The sequence below is a fragment of the Megalopta genalis genome, chromosome 11 (assembly GCF_051020955.1).
Source record: "Megalopta genalis isolate 19385.01 chromosome 11, iyMegGena1_principal, whole genome shotgun sequence".
NCBI classification, from domain to species: Eukaryota; Metazoa; Arthropoda; class Insecta; order Hymenoptera; family Halictidae; genus Megalopta; species Megalopta genalis.
In genome coordinates, this window is record NC_135023.1 from 3,550,001 (window position 1) to 3,563,417 (window position 13,417).

Sequence of the window (13,417 nt, forward strand, 5' to 3'; positions counted from 1 at the left end):
TTCAAATATGTACAAGTTTTGCCACATTCCGCGCTTGTAACATATCTTCTTTAACGCTCAATTTCTTTCATTTTTCTACCATACAGATATTTTACCGTACGCCCAAAAACGTACGTATTATATTTTTGTTCTATCATAAAATCACATTTTTCTACGTACGCCAGCTTCGTACGTTTCTATCTTTGCCTTCATAAAATCACAAGATAATTTTATCTTCAAGAGTCTCGCTATTAACATCTTGTAAGATAAATGTACGTCCCAGCTAAAACGTACAAATACTTCAAGTTAAGTAATAATATATCATCGCTATTGACAAATTTTTAAGATCCAAGACACAGTTCTCTCTATATGTTTTAATATTTTTTATGTACTCAAATATATTCAAAGGAAAAAGTACATGGGTGATGCCATAGTCGTGGAAGCGCGTACGCTCACGCTGATCTTCTGACCGCCGGAAGCACGAAACCTCTGATCTGGGCAAAATCGGCAAGCCGAGGAAGAACGGACAGGACACATGCTGGACTGGCGAGAAAGCGTGTTCTTCCGCTCGCGCTAGGCATTTCGATTTCTGACACCTCTTGATTTAAAAAATCAGTTTTTTGATAGTTTTCTCTCTCCACTGGGCTATTCATTTTAGCCACAGTTTTCAATTGGTACGATTTGCTTCCAAATCTTACAGATGCATTTTAAAAAATTTTTCCATCGCTCGGACAGAAGAGTCGATTGCTCAGTGAGTACGAGTATACATACAAAGTGCATACGGGTAACCAACCCCGTAGGGCTTGCCACATATGGGCCATTCGGTCAAAGACACCGACCCGTGGCCACGCTGTGTGGAGAAAAGTCCGTAACGTAAACGGCACGAAACAGTCAGGACCGAAGCCCCGAAGGAGCTCTGAGACAGCTTCTCGACCGAGATCGTAGAATTGGCCCAAAACCCGCTCTGCTCCGTCCGCCTCGCACGGACCGTGTATCTCTTATAGATACCGAACGGCCGGCAAGGACGCCGGCGCCGCCGGCCGAATAGCACGCGCGCTTATGAGTGTAAACCGCCGCGGCAACAGACCGCCCGGCCGTGCTGTTGTAACATAGCGCGTGAACGAACGAAAAAAATTTTTATAGTAAACATTAAAATAAATTACACTACCGTAAACTAGACAAAAAATTACACATTTTTTCCCAATATGAAAATTTTCACAAACTTTTTAAAGTCCCATCGCATCGAGTAAACTTTTTTAATAACGCGTCCGCACGATTCTAAATGCTTAATCCATATGTGAAATCGTTCACTGATCACGAATATCGTATTTAAAAAAATTACAAAAATTTATTTTTCAAAATAATCAAAAAAAACCGAAAAATCACAAGAGTAAAGTACCATTATTTTAAACAACATGTCGTTCTAAATGCTTAATCCCTATGTAAAAAAGTTATTTAAGCAAGAATATGTAATTGAAAAAAATTAGAAAAATTTATTTTAGCCGTAAATCGAAAATAATGGGGACACCGGAGCTGTTCGAAGCGCCGAGACGCGCCGCGTACGGCCGAATATTTTCTAAGTCCCAACGTACCGATCAAGAGTAAAGTACCATTTTCCTACATTAGATTTCGTTCTAAATGCTTAATCCCTATGTAAAAACGTTAGTTAAGCAAGAATATCGTATTTTTAAACAAATCTAATGATAGGATTTTCCAGAAAATTGAAAAAACCGAAAAATGTCAAGAGTAAAGTGCCATTTTCTGACATTAGATTTCGTTCTAAATGCTTAATCCCTATGTAGAAACGTTAGTTAAGCAAGAATATCGTATTTTTAAAAAAATCTAATGATAGGATTTTTCAGAAAATTGAAAAAACCGTAAAATGTCAAGAGTAAAGTGCCATTATTTTAAACAATGTATCGTTCTAAATGCTTAATCCCTATGTAAAAAAGTTATCTAAGCAAGAATATGTTATTGAAAAAAATTAGAAAAATTTATTTTAGCCGTAAATCGAAAATAATGGGGACACCGGAGCTGTTCGAAGCGCCGAGACGCGCCGCGTACGGCCGAATATTTTCCAAGTCCCAACGTACCGATCAAGAGTAAAGTACCATTTTCCTACATTAGATTTCGTTCTAAATGCTTAATCCCTATGTAAAAACGTTAGTTAAGCAAGAATATCGTATTTTTAAACAAATCTAATGATAGGATTTTCCAGAAAATTGAAAAAACCGAAAAATGTCAAGAGTAAAGTGCCATTTTCTGACATTAGATTTCGTTCTAAATGCTTAATCCCTATGTAGAAACGTTAGTTAAGCAAGAATATCGTATTTTTAAAAAAATCTAATGATAGGATTTTTCAGAAAATTGAAAAAACCGTAAAATGTCAAGAGTAAAGTGCCCTTATTTTAAACATTATATCGTTCTAAATGCTTAATCCCTATGTAAAAAAGTTATCTAAGCAAGAATATGTTATTGAATAAAATGAGAAAAATTTATTTTAGCCGTAAATCGAAAATAATGGGTCGAGCGAATCGGTCGATTGCGCCGAGACGCGCTATGATGCAACAGACGAGCGATTGGAACGCCCGAATATTTTCAAAGTCCCAACGTACCGATCAAGAGTAAAGTACCATTTTCCTACATTAGATTTCGTTCTAAATGCTTAATCCCTATGTAGAAACGTTAGTTAAGCAAGAATATCGTATTTTTAAAAAAATCTAATGATAGCATTTTCCAGAAAATTGAAAAAACCGAAAAATGTCAAGAGTAAAGTGCCATTTTCTGACATTAGATTTCGTTCTAAATGCTTAATCCCTATGTAGAAACGTTAGTTAAGCAAGAATATCGTAGTTTTAAAAAAATCTAATGATAGGATTTTTCAGAAAATTGAAAAAACCGTAAAATGTCAAGAGTAAAGTGCCCTTATTTTAAACATTATATCGTTCTAAATGCTTAATCCCTATGTAAAAAAGTTATCTAAGCAAGAATATGTTATTGAATAAAATGAGAAAAATTTATTTTAGCCGTAAATCGAAAATAATGGGTCGAGCGAATCGCTCGATTGCGCCGAGACGCGCTATGATGCAACAGACGAGCGATTGGAACGCCCGAATATTTTCAAAGTCCCAACGTACCGATCAAGAGTAAAGTACCATTTTCCTACATTAGATTTCGTTCTAAATGCTTAATCCCTATGTAGAAACGTTAGTTAAGCAAGAATATCGTATTTTTAAAAAAATCTAATGATAGGATTTTCCAGAAAATTGAAAAAACCGAAAAATGTCAAGAGTAAAGTGCCATTTTCTGACATTAGATTTCGTTCTAAATGCTTAATCCCTATGTAGAAACGTTAGTTAAGCAAGAATATCGTATTTTTAAAAAAATCTAATGATAGGATTTTTCAGAAAATTGAAAAAACCGTAAAATGTCAAGAGTAAAGTGCCCTTATTTTAAACAATGTATCGTTCTAAATGCTTAATCCCTATGTAAAAAAGTTATTTAAGCAAGAATATGTTATTGAAAAAAATTAGAAAAATTTATTTTAGCCGTAAATCGAAAATAATGGGGACACCGGAGCTGTTCAAAGCGCCGAGCGCGCCGCGTACGCCCGAATATTTTCTAAGTCCCAACGTACCGATCAAGAGTAAAGTACCATTTTCCTACATTAGATTTCGTTCTAAATGCTTAATCCCTATGTAGAAACGTCAGTTAAGCAAGAATATCGTATTTTTAAAAAAATCTAATGATCGGATTTTCCAGAAAATTGAAAAAACCGAAAAATGTCAAGAGTAAAGTGCCATTTTCTGACATTAGATTTCGTTCTAAATGCTTAATCCCTATGTAGAAACGTTAGTTAAGCAAGAATATCGTATTTTTAAAAAAATCTAATGATAGGATTTTTCAGAAAATTGAAAAAACCGTAAAATGTCAAGAGTAAAGTGCCATTATTTTAAACAATGTATCGTTCTAAATGCTTAATCCCTATGTAAAAAAGTTATCTAAGCAAGAATATGTTATTGAAAAAAATTAGAAAAATTTATTTTAGCCGTAAATCGAAAATAATGGGGACACCGGAGCTGTTCGAAGCGCCGAGACGCGCCGCGTACGGCCGAATATTTTCCAAGTCCCAACGTACCGATCAAGAGTAAAGTACCATTTTCCTACATTAGATTTCGTTCTAAATGCTTAATCCCTATGTAAAAACGTTAGTTAAGCAAGAATATCGTATTTTTAAACAAATCTAATGATAGGATTTTCCAGAAAATTGAAAAAACCGAAAAATGTCAAGAGTAAAGTGCCATTTTCTGACATTAGATTTCGTTCTAAATGCTTAATCCCTATGTAGAAACGTTAGTTAAGCAAGAATATCGTATTTTTAAAAAAATCTAATGATAGGATTTTTCAGAAAATTGAAAAAACCGTAAAATGTCAAGAGTAAAGTGCCCTTATTTTAAACATTATATCGTTCTAAATGCTTAATCCCTATGTAAAAAAGTTATCTAAGCAAGAATATGTTATTGAATAAAATGAGAAAAATTTATTTTAGCCGTAAATCGAAAATAATGGGTCGAGCGAATCGGTCGATTGCGCCGAGACGCGCTATGATGCAACAGACGAGCGATTGGAACGCCCGAATATTTTCAAAGTCCCAACGTACCGATCAAGAGTAAAGTACCATTTTCCTACATTAGATTTCGTTCTAAATGCTTAATCCCTATGTAGAAACGTTAGTTAAGCAAGAATATCGTATTTTTAAAAAAATCTAATGATAGCATTTTCCAGAAAATTGAAAAAACCGAAAAATGTCAAGAGTAAAGTGCCATTTTCTGACATTAGATTTCGTTCTAAATGCTTAATCCCTATGTAGAAACGTTAGTTAAGCAAGAATATCGTAGTTTTAAAAAAATCTAATGATAGGATTTTTCAGAAAATTGAAAAAACCGTAAAATGTCAAGAGTAAAGTGCCCTTATTTTAAACATTATATCGTTCTAAATGCTTAATCCCTATGTAAAAAAGTTATCTAAGCAAGAATATGTTATTGAATAAAATGAGAAAAATTTATTTTAGCCGTAAATCGAAAATAATGGGTCGAGCGAATCGCTCGATTGCGCCGAGACGCGCTATGATGCAACAGACGAGCGATTGGAACGCCCGAATATTTTCAAAGTCCCAACGTACCGATCAAGAGTAAAGTACCATTTTCCTACATTAGATTTCGTTCTAAATGCTTAATCCCTATGTAGAAACGTTAGTTAAGCAAGAATATCGTATTTTTAAAAAAATCTAATGATAGGATTTTCCAGAAAATTGAAAAAACCGAAAAATGTCAAGAGTAAAGTGCCATTTTCTGACATTAGATTTCGTTCTAAATGCTTAATCCCTATGTAGAAACGTTAGTTAAGCAAGAATATCGTATTTTTAAAAAAATCTAATGATAGGATTTTTCAGAAAATTGAAAAAACCGTAAAATGTCAAGAGTAAAGTGCCCTTATTTTAAACATTATATCGTTCTAAATGCTTAATCCCTATGTAAAAAAGTTATCTAAGCAAGAATATGTTATTGAATAAAATGAGAAAAATTTATTTTAGCCGTAAATCGAAAATAATGGGTCGAGCGAATCGGTCGATTGCGCCGAGACGCGCTATGATGCAACAGACGAGCGATTGGAACGCCCGAATATTTTCAAAGTCCCAACGTACCGATCAAGAGTAAAGTACCATTTTCCTACATTAGATTTCGTTCTAAATGCTTAATCCCTATGTAGAAACGTTAGTTAAGCAAGAATATCGTATTTTTAAAAAAATCTAATGATAGGATTTTCCAGAAAATTGAAAAAACCGAAAAATGTCAAGAGTAAAGTGCCATTTTCTGACATTAGATTTCGTTCTAAATGCTTAATCCCTATGTAGAAACGTTAGTTAAGCAAGAATATCGTATTTTTAAAAAAATCTAATGATAGGATTTTTCAGAAAATTGAAAAAACCGTAAAATGTCAAGAGTAAAGTGCCCTTATTTTAAACATTATATCGTTCTAAATGCTTAATCCCTATGTAAAAAAGTTATCTAAGCAAGAATATGTTATTGAATAAAATGAGAAAAATTTATTTTAGCCGTAAATCGAAAATAATGGGTCGAGCGAATCGGTCGATTGCGCCGAGACGCGCTATGATGCAACAGACGAGCGATTGGAACGCCCGAATATTTTCAAAGACCCACCGTACCGATCAAGAGTAAAGTACCATTTTCCTACATTAGATTTCGTTCTAAATGCTTAATCCCTATGTAGAAACGTTAGTTAAGCAAGAATATCGTATTTTTAAAAAAATCTAATGATAGGATTTTCCAGAAAATTGAAAAAACCGAAAAATGTCAAGAGTAAAGTGCCATTTTCTGACATTAGATTTCGTTCTAAATGCTTAATCCCTATGTAGAAACGTTAGTTAAGCAAGAATATCGTATTTTTAAAAAAATCTAATGGTAGGATTTTTCAGAAAATTGAAAAAACCGTAAAATGTCAAGAGTAAAGTGCCCTTATTTTAAACATTATATCGTTCTAAATGCTTAATCCCTATGTAAAAAAGTTATCTAAGCAAGAATATGTTATTGAATAAAATGAGAAAAATTTATTTTAGCCGTAAATCGAAAATAATGGGTCGAGCGAATCGGTCGATTGCGCCGAGACGCGCTATGATGCAACAGACGAGCGATTGGAACGCCCGAATATTTTCAAAGTCCCAACGTACCGGTCAAGAGTAAAGTACCATTTTCCTACATTAGATTTCGTTCTAAATGCTTAATCCCTATGTAAAAACGTTAGTTAAGCAAGAATATCGTATTTTTAAAAAAATCTAATGATAGGATTTTCCAGAAAATTGAAAAAACCGAAAAATGTCAAGAGTAAAGTGCCATTTTCTGACATTAGATTTCGTTCTAAATGCTTAATCCCTATGTAGAAACGTTAGTTAAGCAAGAATATCGTATTTTTAAAAAAATCTAATGGTAGGATTTTTCAGAAAATTGAAAAAACCGTAAAATGTCAAGAGTAAAGTGCCCTTATTTTAAACATTATATCGTTCTAAATGCTTAATCCCTATGTAAAAAAGTTATCTAAGCAAGAATATGTTATTGAATAAAATGAGAAAAATTTATTTTAGCCGTAAATCGAAAATAATGGGTCGAGCGAATCGGTCGATTGCGCCGAGACGCGCTATGATGCAACAGACGAGCGATTGGAACGCCCGAATATTTTCAAAGTCCCAACGTACCGATCAAGAGTAAAGTACCATTTTCCTACATTAGATTTCGTTCTAAATGCTTAATCCCTTTGTAAAAACGTTAGTTAAGCAAGAATATCGTATTTTTAAAAAAATCTAATGATAGGATTTTCCAGAAAATTGAAAAAACCGAAAAATGTCAAGAGTAAAGTGCCATTTTCTGACATTAGATTTCGTTCTAAATGCTTAATCCCTATGTAGAAACGTTAGTTAAGCAAGAATATCGTATTTTTAAAAAAATCTAATGGTAGGATTTTTCAGAAAATTGAAAAAACCGTAAAATGTCAAGAGTAAAGTGCCCTTATTTTAAACATTATATCGTTCTAAATGCTTAATCCCTATGTAAAAAAGTTATCTAAGCAAGAATATGTTATTGAATAAAATGAGAAAAATTTATTTTAGCCGTAAATCGAAAATAATGGGTCGAGCGAATCGGTCGATTGCGCCGAGACGCGCTATGATGCAACAGACGAGCGATTGGAACGCCCGAATATTTTCAAAGTCCCAACGTACCGGTCAAGAGTAAAGTACCATTTTCCTACATTAGATTTCGTTCTAAATGATTAATCCCTATGTAAAAACGTTAGTTAAGCAAGAATATCGTATTTTAAAAAAAATCTAATGATAGGATTTTCCAGAAAATTGAAAAAACCGAAAAATGTCAAGAGTAAAGTGCCATTTTCTGACATTAGATTTCGTTCTAAATGCTTAATCCCTATGTAGAAACGTTAGTTAAGCAAGATTATCGTATTTTTAAAAAAATCTAATGGTAGGATTTTTCAGAAAATTGAAAAAACCGTAAAATGTCAAGAGTAAAGTGCCCTTATTTTAAACATTATATCGTTCTAAATGCTTAATCCCTATGTAAAAAAGTTATCTAAGCAAGAATATGTTATTGAATAAAATGAGAAAAATTTATTTTAGCCGTAAATCGAAAATAATGGGTCGAGCGAATCGGTCGATTGCGCCGAGACGCGCTATGATGCAACAGACGAGCGATTGGAACGCCCGAATATTTTCAAAGTCCCAACGTACCGATCAAGAGTAAAGTACCATTTTCCTACATTAGATTTCGTTCTAAATGCTTAATCCCTATGTAAAAACGTTAGTTAAGCAAGAATATCGTATTTTAAAAAAAATCTAATGATAGGATTTTCCAGAAAATTGAAAAAACCGAAAAATGTCAAGAGTAAAGTGCCATTTTCTGACATTAGATTTCGTTCTAAATGCTTAATCCCTATGTAGAAACGTTAGTTAAGCAAGAATATCGTATTTTTAAAAAAATCTAATGGTAGGATTTTTCAGAAAATTGAAAAAACCGTAAAATGTCAAGAGTAAAGTGCCCTTATTTTAAACATTATATCGTTCTAAATGCTTAATCCCTATGTAAAAAAGTTATCTAAGCAAGAATATGTTATTGAATAAAATGAGAAAAATTTATTTTAGCCGTAAATCGAAAATAATGGGTCGAGCGAATCGGTCGATTGCGCCGAGACGCGCTATGATGCAACAGACGAGCGATTGGAACGCCCGAATATTTTCAAAGTCCCAACGTACCGGTCAAGAGTAAAGTACCATTTTCCTACATTAGATTTCGTTCTAAATGCTTAATCCCTATGTAAAAACGTTAGTTAAGCAAGAATATCGTATTTTTAAAAAAATCTAATGATAGGATTTTCCAGAAAATTGAAAAAACCGAAAAATGTCAAGAGTAAAGTGCCATTTTCTGACATTAGATTTCGTTCTAAATGCTTAATCCCTATGTAGAAACGTTAGTTAAGCAAGAATATCGTATTTTTAAAAAAATCTAATGGTAGGATTTTTCAGAAAATTGAAAAAACCGTAAAATGTCAAGAGTAAAGTGCCCTTATTTTAAACATTATATCGTTCTAAATGCTTAATCCCTATGTAAAAAAGTTATCTAAGCAAGAATATGTTATTGAATAAAATGAGAAAAATTTATTTTAGCCGTAAATCGAAAATAATGGGTCGAGCGAATCGGTCGATTGCGCCGAGACGCGCTATGATGCAACAGACGAGCGATTGGAACGCCCGAATATTTTCAAAGTCCCAACGTACCGATCAAGAGTAAAGTACCATTTTCCTACATTAGATTTCGTTCTAAATGCTTAATCCCTATGTAAAAACGTTAGTTAAGCAAGAATATCGTATTTTAAAAAAAATCTAATGATAGGATTTTCCAGAAAATTGAAAAAACCGAAAAATGTCAAGAGTAAAGTGCCATTTTCTGACATTAGATTTCGTTCTAAATGCTTAATCCCTATGTAGAAACGTTAGTTAAGCAAGAATATCGTATTTTTAAAAAAATCTAATGGTAGGATTTTTCAGAAAATTGAAAAAACCGTAAAATGTCAAGAGTAAAGTGCCCTTATTTTAAACATTATATCGTTCTAAATGCTTAATCCCTATGTAAAAAAGTTATCTAAGCAAGAATATGTTATTGAATAAAATGAGAAAAATTTATTTTAGCCGTAAATCGAAAATAATGGGTCGAGCGAATCGGTCGATTGCGCCGAGACGCGCTATGATGCAACAGACGAGCGATTGGAACGCCCGAATATTTTCAAAGTCCCAACGTACCGATCAAGAGTAAAGTACCATTTTCCTACATTAGATTTCGTTCTAAATGCTTAATCCCTTTGTAAAAACGTTAGTTAAGCAAGAATATCGTATTTTTAAAAAAATCTAATGATAGGATTTTCCAGAAAATTGAAAAAACCGAAAAATGTCAAGAGTAAAGTGCCATTTTCTGACATTAGATTTCGTTCTAAATGCTTAATCCCTATGTAGAAACGTTAGTTAAGCAAGAATATCGTATTTTTAAAAAAATCTAATGATAGGATTTTTCAGAAAATTGAAAAAACCGTAAAATGTCAAGAGTAAAGTGCCATTATTTTAAACAATGTATCGTTCTAAATGCTTAATCCCTATGTAAAAAAGTTATTTAAGCAAGAATATGTTATTGAAAAAAATTAGAAAAATTTATTTTAGCCGTAAATCGAAAATAATGGGGACACCGGAGCTGTTCGAAGCGCCGAGACGCGCCGCGTACGGCCGAATATTTTCTAAGTCCCAACGTACCGATCAAGAGTAAAGTACCATTTTCCTACATTAGATTTCGTTCTAAATGCTTAATCCCTATGTAAAAACGTTAGTTAAGCAAGAATATCGTATTTTTAAAAAAATCTAATGATAGGATTTTCCAGAAAATTGAAAAAACCGAAAAATGTCAAGAGTAAAGTGCCATTTTCTGACATTAGATTTCGTTCTAAATGCTTAATCCCTATGTAGAAACGTTAGTTAAGCAAGAATATCGTATTTTTAAAAAAATCTAATGGTAGGATTTTTCAGAAAATTGAAAAAACCGTAAAATGTCAAGAGTAAAGTGCCCTTATTTTAAACATTATATCGTTCTAAATGCTTAATCCCTATGTAAAAAAGTTATCTAAGCAAGAATATGTTATTGAATAAAATGAGAAAAATTTATTTTAGCCGTAAATCGAAAATAATGGGTCGAGCGAATCGGTCGATTGCGCCGAGACGCGCTATGATGCAACAGACGAGCGATTGGAACGCCCGAATATTTTCAAAGTCCCAACGTACCGATCAAGAGTAAAGTACCATTTTCCTACATTAGATTTCGTTCTAAATGCTTAATCCCTATGTAAAAACGTTAGTTAAGCAAGAATATCGTATTTTTAAAAAAATCTAATGATAGGATTTTCCAGAAAATTGAAAAAACCGAAAAATGTCAAGAGTAAAGTGCCATTTTCTGACATTAGATTTCGTTCTAAATGCTTAATCCCTATGTAGAAACGTTAGTTAAGCAAGAATATCGTATTTTTAAAAAAATCTAATGGTAGGATTTTTCAGAAAATTGAAAAAACCGTAAAATGTCAAGAGTAAAGTGCCCTTATTTTAAACATTATATCGTTCTAAATGCTTAATCCCTATGTAAAAAAGTTATCTAAGCAAGAATATGTTATTGAATAAAATGAGAAAAATTTATTTTAGCCGTAAATCGAAAATAATGGGTCGAGCGAATCGGTCGATTGCGCCGAGACGCGCTATGATGCAACAGACGAGCGATTGGAACGCCCGAATATTTTCAAAGTCCCAACGTACCGGTCAAGAGTAAAGTACCATTTTCCTACATTAGATTTCGTTCTAAATGCTTAATCCCTAGTAAAAACGTTAGTTAAGCAAGAATATCGTATTTTTAAAAAAATCTAATGATAGGATTTTCCAGAAAATTGAAAAAACCGAAAAATGTCAAGAGTAAAGTGCCATTTTCTGACATTAGATTTCGTTCTAAATGCTTAATCCCTATGTAGAAACGTTAGTTAAGCAAGAATATCGTATTTTTAAAAAAATCTAATGGTAGGATTTTTCAGAAAATTGAAAAAACCGTAAAATGTCAAGAGTAAAGTGCCCTTATTTTAAACATTATATCGTTCTAAATGCTTAATCCCTATGTAAAAAAGTTATCTAAGCAAGAATATGTTATTGAATAAAATGAGAAAAATTTATTTTAGCCGTAAATCGAAAATAATGGGTCGAGCGAATCGGTCGATTGCGCCGAGACGCGCTATGATGCAACAGACGAGCGATTGGAACGCCCGAATATTTTCAAAGTCCCAACGTACCGGTCAAGAGTAAAGTACCATTTTCCTACATTAGATTTCGTTCTAAATGCTTAATCCCTATGTAAAAACGTTAGTTAAGCAAGAATATCGTATTTTAAAAAAAATCTAATGATAGGATTTTCCAGAAAATTGAAAAAACCGAAAAATGTCAAGAGTAAAGTGCCATTTTCTGACATTAGATTTCGTTCTAAATGCTTAATCCCTATGTAGAAACGTTAGTTAAGCAAGATTATCGTATTTTTAAAAAAATCTAATGATAGGATTTTTCAGAAAATTGAAAAAACCGTAAAATGTCAAGAGTAAAGTGCCCTTATTTTAAACATTATATCGTTCTAAATGCTTAATCCCTATGTAAAAAAGTTATCTAAGCAAGAATATGTTATTGAATAAAATGAGAAAAATTTATTTTAGCCGTAAATCGAAAATAATGGGTCGAGCGAATCGGTCGATTGCGCCGAGACGCGCTATGATGCAACAGACGAGCGATTGGAACGCCCGAATATTTTCAAAGTCCCAACGTACCGATCAAGAGTAAAGTACCATTTTCCTACATTAGATTTCGTTCTAAATGCTTAATCCCTATGTAAAAACGTTAGTTAAGCAAGAATATCGTATTTTAAAAAAAATCTAATGATAGGATTTTCCAGAAAATTGAAAAAACCGAAAAATGTCAAGAGTAAAGTGCCATTTTCTGACATTAGATTTCGTTCTAAATGCTTAATCCCTATGTAGAAACGTTAGTTAAGCAAGAATATCGTATTTTTAAAAAAATCTAATGGTAGGATTTTTCAGAAAATTGAAAAAACCGTAAAATGTCAAGAGTAAAGTGCCCTTATTTTAAACATTATATCGTTCTAAATGCTTAATCCCTATGTAAAAAAGTTATCTAAGCAAGAATATGTTATTGAATAAAATGAGAAAAATTTATTTTAGCCGTAAATCGAAAATAATGGGTCGAGCGAATCGGTCGATTGCGCCGAGACGCGCTATGATGCAACAGACGAGCGATTGGAACGCCCGAATATTTTCAAAGTCCCAACGTACCGATCAAGAGTAAAGTACCATTTTCCTACATTAGATTTCGTTCTAAATGCTTAATCCCTTTGTAAAAACGTTAGTTAAGCAAGAATATCGTATTTTTAAAAAAATCTAATGATAGGATTTTCCAGAAAATTGAAAAAACCGAAAAATGTCAAGAGTAAAGTGCCATTTTCTGACATTAGATTTCGTTCTAAATGCTTAATCCCTATGTAGAAACGTTAGTTAAGCAAGAATATCGTATTTTTAAAAAAATCTAATGGTAGGATTTTTCAGAAAATTGAAAAAACCGTAAAATGTCAAGAGTAAAGTGCCCTTATTTTAAACATTATATCGTTCTAAATGCTTAATCCCTATGTAAAAAAGTTATCTAAGCAAGAATATGTTATTGAATAAAATGAGAAAAATTTATTTTAGCCGTAAATCGAAAATAATGGGTCGAGCGAATCGGTCG